Raw genomic sequence first — 14523 nt, 5'->3', positions numbered from 1 at the left:
TAAACTGAATGCAAATATAACCAGAACTCAAAAGTCCCCCATTTGACCTCTCCAATCACCAAACCCAATATTGCTTCTTTTATTTTACATTTTTTTTAAAAAAACAGGAATCAGAAGACAGTCTTAGAAAATATTTTAGTGAGACGACTTTCTCAGTTATTAGTTAGAGCCCTTCCACTTCCTTTCACTGTGGGATGTGTGTTCAAGATTAGACAAGGCACCACATGATTTGGTTTGCTTACTGAGAATCATGCTTCCTTTGTAATAACTACAAAGTATTTCAAAATTAATATTAACTTGTTATGATGAGTTTTCTCCTAAAGGCTTCTTTTAGAAGATAAACTATTTCCTGAACTAAAATAATCAGAGAAGCAAGCTTGCACATAAAATATAGCAGTAGCTACTATTGGTGTGAAAAGCTATTACTCAACTCCCCATTCCACAAATAAATAAAAATAGCAGAGGATAGAATTTAATGAATAGCTTTAATTTTATTGTGTCAAACCACATTGTGCAGTAACAAATACAGAAGAAAATTGACCAACTGCCCATCTGCCTGCTATTATGGGTGAAGGGTGAGTCCTCTGATCCTTGACTATATTTTAAAAGGCTAGGTTTGAAAAGTGGATCTCCTATCTTTGAGAAAAAGAGGTTTGTAATGCTTTTTCTAGCATCCTAGATGTCAGGGTCAATGTCTCGAGGATGCACTTTAAAACAGTATCTCTCAGTTTGATATGAAGAATGATCAGATGCCTGTTCACTTGAAACCAATAGCATGTGAACGTGGCAAGGGCGGTTAACAAAAGAGAAGAATAGAGAAAGAATCCTCTAAATCTTACTTGTGCCTCAAGGTCTGGTGGCAGATTTACCATCAGCCCCTTCTAATTTTTCCCAGGAAGCTTTACCTTGTCATATATGCTCCCCATATTTCCAGCTGGATGCCTCTTTCTCCAACAAATATTGCAATTTCAATGTACCTTTCTGGCAGATGTGTGCGTATGTTGTATATGTGCATGCGTGTGGGTGCATATGTGTGGGGGGAGGTATGCATGCGTGTGGGTATGTGTGTTTGTTGAGGCCAGAAATTGACATCAGGTGTCTTCTTCAGTTGGTTTCCACCTTATTTTTTAGTATTTAATTTAATTTAATTATTTATTTGAGAAATAGAGAAAGAGAGAGAGAATATGGATGTTCTAGGGCCTCTAACCACTGCAAACTAACTCCAGACACATGTGCCACCTTGTGCTTCTGGCTTTACATAGGTACTGGGGAATTGAACCTGGGTTCTTTGGTTTTGCCAGCAAGTGTCTTATTGTTAACCCACCTCTCTAGCCCTTTACTTTATTTGTCAAGACAGGATCTCTCACTGTGCCAGGTGCTCATCCTTCTCCTAGACTAGCTAGCTAGCTAGATCCAGAGATCTTCTTGTCCCTGCAACCTCAGGACAAGGATTACAGGCATGAACTGCCACATCATGAATTTATATGGTTCCTGGGAATCAAACTCAGGTTCTTATGCTTATGTAGCAAGGTCTTTACCAACTGAGCCATTCTCTGGGAACCACTTTTTTTTTTCCTTCAAGGTAGGGTCTTACTCTAGTCCAGGCTGACTTGGAACTCTCTCTATAGTTCCAGCCTGACCTCAAACACACAACAATCTTCCTACCTCTGTCTCCCAAGTGCTGGGATTAAGGCGTGCACCATCAAGGCACAGTGTGCACTTATTATTCACCATACTTCAACCATTAGCATGGAAGACCTAAAAGTTTCTCAGTTAATCTATGTTTTAGGAGACATGTACTTGTTCTTCTAGCTGGCAAGATCTCCATACCACTATTCCCTGTTGAATGCTTTGAAGGCTTATTATGTGATGAAGGAAGAAAACATTTCCATAGCCTCATTGACAAAGTGAGGAGAACAGAAGGCAGATAGAAAAACAAAGGTGGCAACAGGGGCTTAAGGAGGTAAGGGAAAACATATTGCTGCTAAATGGTTAGAGTTGATACTGGCTCCATATCCTATGTCTACCTGTGTCCCATTTGTGTCTAGTTTGCTTGTTCACAATCTCTTGGCAGATTGTGTGGCTTGAAAGTCATAATCAAAGCTGGGTTTTCCCTAAGATCTCTGAAGTAGAAGAAGGTAGAGGTCAAGAGGGCCTGCTGTATAAGGTAAGGGATTTGAAAGTTTTCAGCCACCCTTTTGTTCAATTTCCTCCTTAAGCTGGTGAACCACAGGCCTCACGGTGATCAAGTTGTAGCCAAGTTTCTTAAAATCTCTCAAAATATATTCACATAAAAGAAATGGTCACTGAACATATGGATGACAAAAAGGGAGAATCAAAGGGTGGAGGTCAGTAATAGAAGACAGAAGTCAAAAGAGAGGAAATCACTAATGAGGAAGATTTTGCTGCCTCCTGCTCTACCTCCTACATTGATCCACTTTTAAAAGCATGTTTTCATTAATTATTTCTGAAACTCTTCAAAATTCACTCCTTGGTTGGCTACACAGAGACCTTGAGGGGCAATATTGAGGCTGAATCTATTTAAAAACTGTACACAACAGTAATGACCTTCAAATATGTGGATGATTAAAAGGAATAGGAAAAGATGAAAGATAGTTAAAGAAATTAAGTGTTGGAATACAAGTTCTTGCTGGCAGCAGGGGTTGGCTGAATCCGGGTCCACATTCACCTACTAGCTCATTATTTTAAGCCACTGAACTTACACACAACTCTTATTAGATTTACCTTTAAGAGTTAGCAATAAAATGGTCTCAAGTTGTGAGAATACTAAGGCCAATTGTCTCTAAAAGTTTTGGAAGTGCAACAATAAACACATTTGGATAGTCAAGGGGAAAGTGAAGGGAGGAAGGTCAGTGGTGAAACAATGCAAACTAGGAGAGGGTGCTGAATGCGAGGAGGAGACAGTTGGTCCTGGACCAACTTCCAGTTCAATTTTACCATGCACATACTGTTTTTCCTTTACAAATTGCCAGCTTTTATTGTGAGAAAACATAGTCTATGGGGGTTGAAAATGAGCCTGTCTTTCCCTCAGGTTTATCAAAGATACTGATGAAGGAAATGGCCATGAAACATTTAGCAGCCAGAAGATAAATTAAGATGAAGTAAAAGGAGATGTTTTAGGAGTGAGAATTGTTGCAGTTAGGGTTGCATTGCTGCTAGAAATCACCCAAACAAGAGAAGCTTGTGTGAAAAAGAGTTTTATTTTGGCTTATAGGCTCAAGGGGAAGCTCCATGATGGCAGGGAAAAATGATGGCATGAGCAGAGGGTGGACATCACCCCCTGGACAACATAAGGTGGACCATAGCAACAGGAGAGTGTGCCAAACACTGGCATGGGGAAACTGGCTATAATACCCATAAGCCCGTCCACAACAATCCACTGCCTCCAGGAGAAATTAGTTTCCAATTGCCATCAGCTGGGAACCTAGAATTCAGAACATATAACTTTATGGGGGACACCTGAATCAAACCACCACATTATGCCCCTGGCCCCCATAAACTAATAACCATACATAATGTAAAATGCAATGTGTTCATCATACTTTAAAAGTCCCTATTTTTTTTTTTATCAATTTCAATTCCCATAATCCAAGATCTTTTAACTGAGTCATAATACCAAAAAAAAAAAAAAAAATCCCCCAAAACCCATATTGGCACAGAATAAGCATTCATGCTGCAAAAGATGGCATGAGGCATAGCAAAGAAATATTCAACCAATACAAGATTTAAAACAACCAGGGCAAACATCGAACTCTGTAGCTTAAAGTTAAACAACTCTAGCCAGTGACAAGTATCCAAGTCTGATAATTCTAACCAGCAACAAGTCTCTGGCATTCCAATTCTGCCCCTCAAGCTAGGCTACTCACAGTCCTGGAAAACTTCATCTGGGGCTGGCAGCTTTCCCTAGCAGCTGTCTTGTGGCCCAGGCACCTCCACTGGGGTCTCCATGCAGGCATCCAGCAAAGATGCTTCACACTGCCCTTGGCTGTTTCCAAAACACAAGACCGTGTTGCAAACTCAATGACCTCCTCTTTCCTGCATTTTTTTATACTCCACAATACCAGGTAGGGTGCCAATTTGTTAATCCAGGGGGGTATAAAACAGACTTTGAAAGAACAGGACACTCCTTGGGCCCTTTCAAAAGAGTCTACATTCTTCCTATTTCCCTAGTGCAGGTCAGCTTGCCCAATCTCAACAGTTGTTATCTCTCAAACAATTTTCAAGTGAACGGGCAGCAGTTTAGGCCCAAAGATTTCATTTTTTTCTGTGCCATATTCCTCTGCTCACACCAGTTCATTTCTACACAAAGTAACCCTGCACAATTTCTCAGGATGTGAGCATAACAGCAAGCTTCTCACACAAACTGCTTCTAGCCCAGTTCAAGCAAAGCTCTTTCTTACCCTCATAAGCCAAACCTCATAGTCCATAGTTCTTACTGCATTCAGGTCTTTCAACTCTGAACATAATAGTCCATCAAGCTGTACTTACAGCACCACAAGGCATCTCTTAGGCTAAGATTTCAAATCCTTCCACATTCCTCTTGATAATCAGCTCTAAAAGGCCAAAGCCACATAGCCAGGTGTCTAGCAGCAACCCCTCTCTTGGTTCCACTTTACTGTTGCAGTCAGGTTCACATTGCTTGTAGAAGTCACCCAACCAAGAGCATTTTGTGGGAAAGAGATGTTCATTTTGGCTTATAGGCTCAATGGGAAGCTCCATGATGGCAGTGAAAATGATGGCATGAGCTGAGGGTGGACATCACCCCCTGGCCAACATAAGGTGGACCTTAGCAACAGGAGAGTGTGCCAAACATTGGCAAGGAAAAGCTGGATATCATCCCTATAAGCCTGGCCCCAACAATACGTCGCCTCCAGGAGGCATTCATTCTCAGATATTCATCAGCTGGGAACCTACCATTCAGAACACTTATGTTTATGGGGAACACCTGAATCAAACCACCACAAGAATCTCAGTAAAGAATCAGAGATGTCTATATTCTGTTAATTCTTTAATAATATCTAAGACATTCATGTAATACACATTTCAATGTTATATTCCTAAATAATTTTCATGGTCATGTAAGAGAGCCACAGTAGTCAGCAGGGTGGTAAAGCTGAGCCTGTGACTCCTCCAAAGAAATCTGAGGACAACAACAGCAGACAGGATCCCAAGCAACAACCAGAGTATATGAGTAGGGCAATGGAATCATGCTAGAGATGGGACATGGCCACAGGTTGACAGAAGTTAGAAGAAATAGTATCCTGCCAGATAGGAATTGGCTAGCACAAAGTTCACCATTTCCTTTCATTTCATGACTTTATGGACTTTCACTACTTGATTTGGTTTGACCCCAGAATAAAAAGTGAGTGTATTGAAGTGGAGTTTCTTCTAAATCCCTGAAAGGATACTAATGTAATAGGGATGATAAAAATTTTATGTGGGCAAAGACTAGATTTGGCTGGTCCTTGAAACTACCTTTCTGCCTGTGGCAATAATGAAGGTACTTTGCATACTCAGAACTTAGGTTTCCCTTTCTGAGTGTACCAACTGCAGAACACTAGTTGTGAATATTTGGCCTGGCAGTACTGATCTCATTATGTTAATAATACACAAAAAATGACCAATGAATATGTATAAAAGGGGAAAAATATAATTGAGAACACTGAAAGAAAGAAGTTAAGAGAGGAAGTGTACTTGATGGGCTGAAGTGAACTCACTCCTGGTTCACCAGTTCACCTTCTGTCATAGTTCAAACTGTATTGTTTTCTATCATATTTCTAAATTGTATTTTGATGTATGTAAATACAGTCTACAGATATAGAAAACAGACTACAATATTTGGATAACTTTAGCAACATATCAGTATGAGAACTTGCCAACAAATATCCATGATATAAGAGAAGAAAGAAGTAGATGGTTTTGGCAAGGGAGAAGAATACTATGATATTATTATTTTTAAAATTAAGGTCAAGTATAAAAAGGTTCCTCTCTTGATTTGTGTTGCCATAACATGTGAAAACCCTTTATGTAACCATAAATGGTGCTATGTAGAGAAAACCAGCACTCGATTTTATTTAGACAGCCTCACCTGAGGTGTTAATATAACGAACTTATCCCTAAATGTAAGTGGGTAAACAAAAAGGGTCACGCCACAGCAAGAGGGGAATGCTAGCACTCCAGTTTCTTTCTACAAATGGCAAGTACTATCTCCTATTTTTCCTACTTCTCTTCTAATATGTGCTGAGATATTTTTTTTCTGTCATATGTTTGTACATTATATAGTTGACATGTGAAAATAGAATGTACAGTGTATAGAAAGGGAGACTAGGTTCTTTGGACAACACTTACAGAGAGACAGATGTAGCAAGGCTGTGTAAGCATATCCAGGTTGTATGCTAGAAATGTGCATACTGTGTTAGCAGGACATTTTCCCATCTAGGAAGGAGTCAGCTAGCTCTGGCTCCTACGTTTCCTCCTATCACAGTCCTGGAAACCATTTCATTCCTTCACAAACTGTTGCTACTTTTCTATTCTTGTGATGATCACTCAGGTGAGAATAATTATCTGAGTTGACTAAAACCTGTATAAATAAAATAACAATAAAAACACCCAAAGCCCATTGGTAAGGTGAGACGTAAAAATGGACATGCAAAAGTTATTGGTAGAAAGAAGCAGGTTTGGAGTTAATGATTATTGGTTCAACTATTTCCCTTCTAACATGACCCAAAGCCTACCAATTTTCTATTAATATAGTTTTTAGAGGTGACATGTATGAAAACATACTACAGGTACAGAAAACTGAGATTAGAGGCTTTGGACAATGTTAGCAAATAATGACAGAAGTTGCAAAAAGCCCATAATTTAAGAGTTTTCTATTTTAACTCTTTAAAACAATTTAAGGTAAGGGTTGTTCCAAGAAGCAGATTAATGGAAGTGACCCAGTTTTATAATATAAGCTAGAGCTGATTGGGTCTTGCTCTGCTTCTTTTCTACCACATCATCTAGAAGCACTATTTTCCTTGGTCATGAATGCCTGGGGTTTATTTCTTCTGATCACCCGTGGAAATGACAATATATCCCAAGCCCCACTGAGATGTTTATGAGACTGATGTGCTACCTACTGCACTAAGGAAGCTCCTGAAATGTGTATAAATAAAACATTGTAACAGAATGACCATCACAAATCCAGAAGTGTAACAGAAAATATGAACATGTGAACACCATTGGTAGAAGAAAGGAAGGAAGGCAGAATGAATGCTGGCTGTTGAGCAGCTATTGGCTGACTCCTGCTTCACGATACTGCTATATTCTGTGGCTGATAAGAGGACACTGATGTAGCAGCAGTGACCACCTCATATCCTGAAAAAGGTTTATAGAAATGGGGGATGAGGATGTGTTAACAGGGGACTACTAAAAGATCACTTTTGTATGGAGCAGCTATTAGCTAGCTCCTTATCCTGCTTTGTCTCTCATCACAAGGTCCCAAGATGTTTCTCTTGTTTATAAGATCTGGCTTTCATTTCTTGAACTTCTCACCTGTGAACAATAGGTGAGAATACTGAGTTTAAGTCCGACTTAAATCTCAATAAAGACAATGACACCATGCAAATGTATAACAGACACCTGGATGATGAAAAGGAAAATACAGGAGTTAAAGTCAGTGGTAAATTAGGCTCCTAAGAGGAGTTTGCTGATTGTTAGTCCCTATTCATTTATAACCTCATTGTTTTTATTTTCCTTTTTGCGGCCACCTATACTTTCTGGAGTCTTGCCTCCCAAGTACTGGGATTAAAGGTGTGTACCAACACCAGGTACAGCTCATGATGTGATATTTTTTATTTGTTTATTTGAGAAAAAGAAAGAGAGAGAGACAAAATGAGAATATGGTTACATTAGGGCCTGTTGCCACTTAAAATGAACTCCACATGTATGTGCTACTTTGTACAACTGGCTTTATGTGAATACTGGGGAATCAAACCCAAGTCAGCAGACTTTGTAAACAAGCACTTTTAACTGCTCAGCCATAGTCCCAGTATTGTTTATTTTTAATTTAGTTTTATTATGTGTGTGTGTGTGTGTGTGTGTGTGTGAGAGAGAGAGAGAGAGAGAAAGAGAGAGAATGTGGAGGTCAGAGGACAACTACAACAACCAATTTTTGGGTAAATCCTTTGCCTTTCCACTTCATATGAGGAAGATTTCTTGCTGTAGATTCTCATTCTGCTGTGCTGTTGGTTGGCTGCACTCACCATGAGCTTTCCTGAAATTCTACTCTCTATTCTTCCCATCTCACTGTCAGTGTCAGTGTAGCTGGATCATAGAAGCCCCCAACCATGTCTTCTAGCTTTAATATATATATATATATATATATATATATATATATATATATATATATTAGACAGCGAGCGAGAGAGACAGAGAATGAGAATGAATGGGTGTGCAAGGGCCTCTAGCCACTGCAAACAAACTCCAGATGCATGTGCCACCTTGCGTACCTGGCTAATGCGGGTTCTAGGGAATCAAACCTGGGTCCTTAGGCTTTGCAGGTAAGCACCTTAACCACTAAGCCATCTCTCCAGCCTGTCTTTCAGATTTTTATGTGAGCTCTTTAGATCACACTCAGGTACCCAAGCTTGAGTGATGAGTGCTTTATACACAAAGCCATCTTCCCAGCCCAATCTCAGCATTTTTTAAAAAATTTTTATTAACATTTTTCATGATTATAAAATATATCCCATGGTAATTCCCTCCCTCCCCACCCCCACACTTTCCCGTTTGAAATTCCATTCTCCATCATATTACCTCCCCATTACAATCATTGTAATTACATATATACAATATCAACCTATTAAGTATCCTCCTCCCTTCCTTTCTCCACCCTTTATGTCTCCTTTTCAACTTACTGGCCTCTGCTACTAAGTATTTTCATTCTCACGCAGAAGCCCAGTCATCTGTAGCTAGGATCCACATATGAGAGAGAACATGTGGCACTTGGCTTTCTGGGCCTGGGTTACCTGACTTAGTATAATACTTTCCAGGTCCATCCATTTTTCTGCAAATTTCATTACTTCATTTTTCTTTACCGCTGAGTAGAACTCCATTGTATAAATGTACCACATCTTCATTATCCACTCATCTGTTGAGGGACATCTAGGCTGGTTCCATTTCCCAGCTATTATAAATTGAGCAGCAATAAACATGGTTGAGCATGTACTTCTAAGGAAAGAGATGAGTCCTTTGGATATATGCCTAGGAGCGCTATAGCTGGGTCATATGGTAGATCAATCTCTAGCTGCTTTAGGAACCTCCACACTGTTTTCCACAATGGCTGGACCAGATTGCATTCCCACCAGCAGTGCAGAAGGGTACCTTTTTTTCCACATCCCCGCCAACATTTATGATCATTTGTTTTCATGATGGTGGCCAATCTGACAGGAGTGAGATGGGATCTCAATGTAGTTTTAATCTGCATTTCCCTGATGACTAGTGACGTAGAACATTTTTTTAGATGCTTATATGCCATTCGTATTTCTTCCTTTGAGAACTCTCTATTTAGCTCCATAGCCCATTTTTTGATTGGCTTGTTTGATTCCTTATTATTTAAGTTTTTGAGTTCTTTGTATATCCTAGATATTAATCCTCTATCAGATATATAGCTGGCAAAGATTTTTTCCCATTCTGTAGGTTGCCTCTTTGCTTTTTTCACTGTGTCCTTTGTGGTGCAAAATCTTTGTAATTTCATTAGGTCCCAGTGGTTAATCTGTGGTTTTATTGCCTGAGCAATTGGGGTTGTATTCAGAAAGTCTTTGCCAAGATCAATATGTTGAAGGGTTTCCCCTACTTTTTCCTCTAGCAGTTTCAAAGTTTCCGGTCTGATGTTAAGGTCTTTAATCCATTTGGACTTAATTCTTGTGCATGGCGAGAGAGAAGAATCTATTTTCATCCTTCTGCAGATATTTATCCAGTTTTCAAAACACCATTTGCTGAAGAGGCTGTCTCTTCTCCAATGAGAATTTTTGGCATTTTTATCGAATATCAGGTGGCTATAGCTACTTGGGCTTACATCTGGGTCCTCTATTCTGTTCCACTGATCTACATGTCTGTTTTTGTGCCAGTACCATGCTGTTTTTGTTACTATGGCTCTGTAGTATAGGTTAAAATCAGGTATGGTGATACCACCAGCCTCTTTTTTGTTGCTCAGTATTATTTTAGATATTCGAGGTTTTTTGTGATTCCAAATGAATTTTTGGATTGTTTTTTCTATTTCCATGAAGAAAGCCTTTGGAATTTTGATAGGGATTGCATTAAATGTGTAGATTGCTTTAGGTAAGATTGCCATTTTCACGATATTGATTCTTCCAATCCAGGAACAAGGGATGTTTCTCCACTTTCTAGTGTCTTCTGCAATTTCTCGCTTGAGTGTTTTAAAGTTCTCATTGTATAGATTCTTTACTTCCTTGGTTAGGTTTATTCCAAGGTATTTTATTTTTTTTGATGCAATTGTGAATGGGAGTGATTCTCTGATTTCATCCTCTGTGTGTTTGTTGTTAGCATATATGAAGGCTACTGATTTCTGTGTATTTATTTTGTATCCTGCTACATTGCTGTAGGTTTTGATCAGCTCTAACAGCTTGCTAGTAGAGTCTCTAGGGTCCTTTATGTATAGAATCATGTCATCTGCAAATAATGATAACTTGATTTCTTCCTTTCCAATTTGTATCCCTTTTATGTGTGTCTCTTGCCTTATTGCTATGGCTAAGACTTCCAAAACTATATTAAATAAAAGTGGGGACAGTGGACACCCTTGTCTTGTTCCTGATTTTAGTGGAAAAGCTTCCAGTTTTTCCCCATTTAGTAATATGTTGGCTGTAGGCTTGTCATAAATAGCCTTTATTATATTGAGATACGTTCCTTCTATTCCCAGTCTCTGTAGGACTTTTATCATGAAGGGATGTTGGATTTTGTCAAATGCTTTCTTTGCATCTAATGAGATGATCATGTGATTTTTGTCCTTCAACCCGTTTATATAATGTATTACATTATTAGATTTGCGTATGTTGAACCATCCCTGCATCTCTGGGATAAAGCCTACTTGGTCAGGGTGAATGATCTTTTTGATATACTCTTGTATTCTGTTTGCCAATATTTTGTTGAGAATTTTTGCATCTATGTTCATGAGGTAGATTGGTCTGTAATTTTCTTTTTTTGTTCTATCTTTGCCTGGTTTTGGTATCAGGGTGATGCTGGCCTCATAGAAGGAGTTTGGTAGAATTCCTTCTTTTTCTATTTCCTGGAAAAGCTTAAGAAGCAATGGTGTTGGCTCTTCCTTAAAAGTCTGGTAAAATTCAGCAGTGAATCCATCCGGGCCTGGGCTTTTTTTTAGTTGGGAGATTATTGATAACTGTTCGGATCTCCATGTTTGTTATAGGTCTATTTAAGTGATTAATCTCATTTTGATTTAATTTAGGTAGGTCGTATAGATCAAGGAAATCATCCATTTCTTTCAGATTTTCATACTTTGTGGAGTATATGCTTTTGTAGTATGTCCCTATGATTTTTTGAATTTCTCTGGAATCTGTTGTGATGTTGCCTTGTTCATCTCTGATTTTATTAATTTGTGTCTCTTCTCTCTTTCTTTTGGTCAGATTTGCTAAGGGTTTATCAATCTTGTTTATCCTTTCAAAGAACCAACTCTTTGTTTCATTAATTCTTTGGATTGTTCTTTTTGTTTCTATTTCATTAATTTCTGCCCTAATCTTTATTATTTCTTCCCATCTACTAATTTTTGGTTTGCCTTGTTCTTCTTTTTCCAAGGCTTTAAGGCGAAGCATTACGTCGTTTACTTGCGACCTTTCTAATTTCTTAATATAGGCACTTAAGGCTATAAATTTACCTCTTAGAACTGCCTTCATTGTGTCCCAGAGATTTTGGTATGTTGTGTTCTCATTATCATTTGACTCTATAAATTTTTTGATTTCCTTTTTGATTTCTTCATTGACCCACTCATCATTTAGTATTGTATTGTTTAGTTTCCATGATTTTGTGTATGCTCTATAGCCTTTCTTGCTACTGATTTGTAGTTTAATTCCATTGTGGTCAGATAGAATGCAAGGAATTATTTCAATTTTCCTGAATTTGTTAAGATTTGCTTTGTGTCCTAATATATGGTCTATTTTAGAGAATGTTCCATGTGCTGCTGAAAAGAATGTATATTCTGCAGCCTTTGGATGAAATGTCCTGTATATATCTGTTAGGTCCATTCCTTCTATGACCTCATTTAGTCCAGATGCCTCTCTGTTTATTCTTTCCATGGATGACCTGTCAATTGATGAGAGTGGGGTGTTAAAGTCACCCACCACCACTGTGTTTGGTGTTATCTGTGACCTTAGTTCTAATAGTGTTTGTTTGACGAATTTGGGAGCCCCCATGTTAGGTGCATATATGTTTAGGATTGTAATGTCCTCCTGTTGGAGTGTGCCCTTAATCAATATAAAGTGACCTTCCTTATCTTTCTTGACTAACGTCGGACTAAAGTCTACCCTGTCTGATATTAGGATAGCAACCCCTGCTTGTTTTCTAGGCCCATTTGCTTGAAACACCGTCTTCCAACCTTTCACCCTAAGATAATGTCTATCCTTTGTAGAAAGGTGAGTTTCTTGGAGACAACAAATTGTAGGATCCTGCTTTTTAACCCAGTCTGCAAATCTATGTCTTTTCGTTGGGGCATTGAGACCGTTGATATTAAGAGATATTATTGAAAGGTGTGTATTTATGTTTGCCATTTTTGTGTGTGTGTGTGTGTTACTGGTTCTACCTGTGCTCTCTTCTGTTAACTGGTATTTGAGTATAGCTTGTTTTTTCTAGGTTCCTTATATGTGTGCTTTTCCTTTTGTTCAGCATGGAGGATTCTATCAAGTATTTTCTGTAGAGCTGGTTTTGTCTTCAAATACTCCTTTAACCTGCTTTTGTCATGGAATGTCTTTATTTCTCCATCTATTTGAATGGATAACTTTGCAGGATAAAGTAACCTTGGTTGACAGTTGTTATCTTTCAGAACTTGGAATATATCACTCCAAGCCCTTCTGGCTTTAAAAGTTTGTGTTGAATAATCTGCTGTAATCCTGATGAGCTTGCTTTTGTAGGTAACTTGATTTTTCTCTCTAACTGCTTTCAATATTTTTTCTTTGGTTTGTGTGTTTGGAAGTTTGATTATAATATGGCGAGGGGAGGTTCTTTCTGGGTTTTGTCTGGCTGGGGTTCTAAAGGCTTCCTGTATCTGTATTGGCACCTCTTTCCCAATTTGGGGGAAATTTTCCTCTATGATTTTGTTGAAGATGCCTACTATGCCTCTGGAGTGGAGTTCTTCTCCTTCTACTATGCCCTGAATTCTTATATTGGATCTTTTCATAGTGTCCCGAATATCTTGAAATTCCCACTCATACTTTTCTATAAGTTTGTCTTTCTCTTTGTTGGACTGCATTAGGTCTGCCACCTGGTCTTCTAGCTTAGATATTCTGTCCTCTCCCTCATCCATCCTACTGGTGAGATTTTCTACACAGTTTTTTATTTCATTAACTGTGTTCTTCATTGCTAGTAATTCTGACTGGTTTTTCTTTATTATTTCTATTTCCCTATTTATGTCTTGTATTGCCTTCTTTATTTCATAAAATTGGTGTCCTGCCTCTTCTTTGATTCCTTTGATTTCCTCTTTGATTTCTTCCTTGATTATTTTCATGTGTTCTTTGACCTCTTGGAACATATTTATAATTATTCTTTTGAACTCTTTCTCAGGCATTTCCTCTAACTCTTTCTCTGTGGAGGACATTTCTGATGCATTAATACTTTAGGTGGATTTATATCATCTTGCTTTTTAGTGTTTCTTGTGTTATAATGTATATATTTTTGCATCTTGGATTAAGTTAATGCTTGGATTTTCTAGCTAGCTGTGTATTCTTAGCTATATCAATTGATTTGATGTAATATATTTTCAGGGTAGGACCTTAAGGTATTAGGTGTGGCTCTTAAGACTCTCAGAGTATCTACAAAGATGTTCTTAGGGGTTGAGTTTCCCTGCTATAGGAGTATTCAAGCAGGCTGAGTGGAATAAAATACAGGTAGATTCTAAAATTTAACTAAACACTGTACACATTCAATCAAAAACAGCCCCGAGTATGTATGCAAGAGTAGTTATTATAATGACCAGATCTTCTATCAACAAAGAGGTTTAGATTTCTGGTCTGTTGAGGGATCCAAGTCAGCTTGTGACCAAGTGAGACCCTTCCCTGGTGCAATCCCAGTTACCTTGGGTGATTTTGGTCTCAGTCAAGTTGCTGCCTGGGTCGTCGGGCTGCTGTTCTGATTTCTGGAGCTGGGCACTTGCTTTTCCTACGGGGCAAACCGAGCCGCTGCTGCTGCCTCTGCTGCTGCCATAGCTGGCACCACCGGAGCCACCGCCGCTGCTGAAGCTGCTGCTGCCGTGACCACCGCCGCTGCTCCCCCCGAAGC

At 38.8% G+C, this 14523-nt stretch overlaps 1 protein-coding gene across 3 annotated transcripts in view; it reads right to left on the bottom strand.

Annotated features, from left to right (window-relative positions):
• Gria3 (glutamate ionotropic receptor AMPA type subunit 3) overlaps positions 1 to 14523 on the bottom strand; it is a 321623-nt gene that overhangs the window by 115914 nt on the left and 191186 nt on the right. The window lies entirely within an intron of this gene.

The sequence above is a fragment of the Jaculus jaculus genome, chromosome X (genome assembly GCF_020740685.1).
Source record: "Jaculus jaculus isolate mJacJac1 chromosome X, mJacJac1.mat.Y.cur, whole genome shotgun sequence".
Classification (NCBI taxonomy): domain Eukaryota; kingdom Metazoa; phylum Chordata; class Mammalia; order Rodentia; family Dipodidae; genus Jaculus; species Jaculus jaculus.
Note: the sequence above shows the minus strand (reverse complement) of the source record. Positions and strands in the feature narration are given on the sequence as shown.